The sequence below is a fragment of the Penaeus japonicus genome, unplaced genomic scaffold (assembly GCF_977035675.1).
Source record: "Penaeus japonicus unplaced genomic scaffold, GWHDUDI00000001_assembly GWHDUDI00000019, whole genome shotgun sequence".
NCBI lineage: Eukaryota > Metazoa > Arthropoda > Malacostraca > Decapoda > Penaeidae > Penaeus > Penaeus japonicus.
In genome coordinates this window covers 33,729,827-33,732,326 of record NW_028234421.1, presented here as the reverse complement: position 1 = coordinate 33,732,326, position 2,500 = coordinate 33,729,827, and the positions used below count along the sequence as shown (strand labels likewise).

General features: G+C 37.1%; 1 pseudogene; it reads right to left on the bottom strand.

Annotated features, from left to right (window-relative positions):
- Positions 1–2,224: 2,224 nt before the first annotated feature.
- Positions 2,225–2,500, bottom strand: part of LOC147469820 (uncharacterized) — a 6,047-nt pseudogene continuing 5,771 nt past the window's right edge.

Sequence of the window (2,500 nt, the reverse complement as noted above, 5' to 3'; positions counted from 1 at the left end):
AATGTGACTGGCACAGAGCATGAGAGCATATGTATGTATGAGTAAGATGAGTTATTTCAAGTTCGTATGGAATTATTCCTTCTAAATAATAAAATTAAATAGATATGTACTGAAATTAACAAATAATGTTAGAACTTTTGTAATAATTAGCAAGTGCAACATGAACCACGTAGATAATTATGACTTCGCACTTGATATATAGGAATAACCATATGAAAAATGAATGATGATGATAATCGGAATCGGGAACATTCTGTTCAATATCTAATCGGATAGCTGGCTCACAGCAGGTGCAAATGTCTTACGTGCAACCCCTAGCGTCTGTGGCTCTATTTCAGGGATAATTTTACGTTTGACCGCCGAAATTATAGCTTAAGCGATAAGTATGAATTCGCACCAGAATCAGACAAATAATGAAAAATTATGATAACAATGAACGTGATCCAAGTCGGGAATATCTATGCAATAATCAACCTTTTATATAAAATACACAGCGAAACGAAACGGTTTAAGGCAACCGGTTGTGACTTGCTTAAGCTCAACTTAACTAATGTGTATGATACACATAATTCAACAAACTCACATGGTTGTGAAAGTATTCTGGTCTTCAAAATAGCAGTTTTATAGGACATCAGGATTCACAAGGCTGGTTTGCCAAGTTCTGAAGGTTTCATCGTCGTCCATGGAGGCCTTCCTTATTAAACAATAAAAAAACAAAAAAAATCATATGATAACGCAACTCGTGTCTTTGAACGTCTGGGAGGGAGTGTGGAAGGGGCATACATATGTGAAGGGGGAGGGGAAAAGTGAAAGCTGTGACCTGACGTGTCCCAAGGAATACATAGCGTGGGAGGAGGAAGTTGGGATGCGGAGTGCTACGCGCACGTCCGGGGAGCGAGGATGGGAAATTTATCAATGGAATATTCCCAAAATATTTAACGGACTTTAAGATTCATTTTGTTTACTTTTTAGAAATATAGAATTCAATGATGCAAACGAATGATTGACGAATGAAAATAAATATTGAAACGTATGAAATTACTTTCTTTAAAGGTCATTTTGTGGCAAACTAAACAAAACACCTAATTAATGAATTATGAAATGAATATGTCGAATGTAATTTCTACGTTGAATAAAGTGGAAAAAAACATTTTGCCTAACAAATAACGTTTTAACTTCTTACTATGTTAAAATTAATTAGCATATGTATATGGGAGGGGGGCATAGGAAAATAGAGAAATAAGAGGAAATTGGCCCATTGTATGTACTTATGGCTTTTGTGTACAGTAGATATGTCGAGCGGAAATATTTCGAAGAAGTTTAAATGCGCGGGTCTGGAGGGCTCCATCTTGTCGTTGGACTTATTCTTCCTTGTACGTTGTGTAGCCAGGACTTTATTTTTTTCATATCTTGATGTTGGAATTGCCTGGGTGTTCCTATATTGCCTTACATCCTAACTCTTGTAATTGTAGGTTGCCCGTAGTTTAACTTTTGCTGCTCTTCACTGTGGCAGGTAGTCTGGGGGCTGAGGGAAAAAAATCCATGTGAGGTCGTGGGGCGAGTAAAGTAGACTTTTAGCTATTTGTAGTAGATTCCGCTTCTGACAGAAGTTTATGAGAATGCGCAGATTGTAGAGATTGTGTTCACAAAAGGTTTTGAGCCAAAGTCTGGTAGTTCTTGATTCCTTTATTGGTGGATAACGGCACGTATATATGACGACAATTACTTAGGTAACGGTGGCTTGTCAAACGTGTCAGAGGCGGGGGAGTGGTAGCTAGGTGAGCCTTCCCCGTCAGAGAGTAAGTGAGTGGGTGAGGGTGAGGGTAAACCAGGTCAGTTTCTTATACACTGGCCTGTAGCTATTAATAGGCTTCCATGTCGGACTCGCGGGTGCCACATGGCAACCGTATGGCAAATAAGTGGCACTTGAAGCACATCTCACACTCTTTCTCTCTTACTATCTCAATATATATGTATATATATATATATATATATATATATATATATATATATAGAGAGAGAGAGAGAGAGAGAGAGAGAGAGAGAGAGAGATTTAGACTCGTTTATACTTGGTCACCAGAAAAACAACAGGCTTGCCGTAATCAATTTAATTCGACCTGATATAATGTATAAAATAGCAAACAGGAAATGCCAACAATTCAATCAAGTAAATCAGGTAAGCTAGTTGAAAACATTACATTATTTCAAGAGGGTTTAAAAGGATTTAAATCCAAACCCGTCCTAATACCCTTATACCTGGAAGAAAGTTTAACTTTATCCTGAATGTAATCTTATCCTTCTTATGATCCCAGTTTAAACCAAGTATTTTCTCAGATCCATTTACGGAAATATCCATGCTACAAATATCATTATCCCCAGTCATAATCCATTGTTTAAATTTAAAACTGCCATATGAAAGTATTCTTTCAGTTTCCCGCATTAACTATAATGCTGTCTCTTTACTGTCAACTGAATGTATTATGTCACCCACTTAAGAATT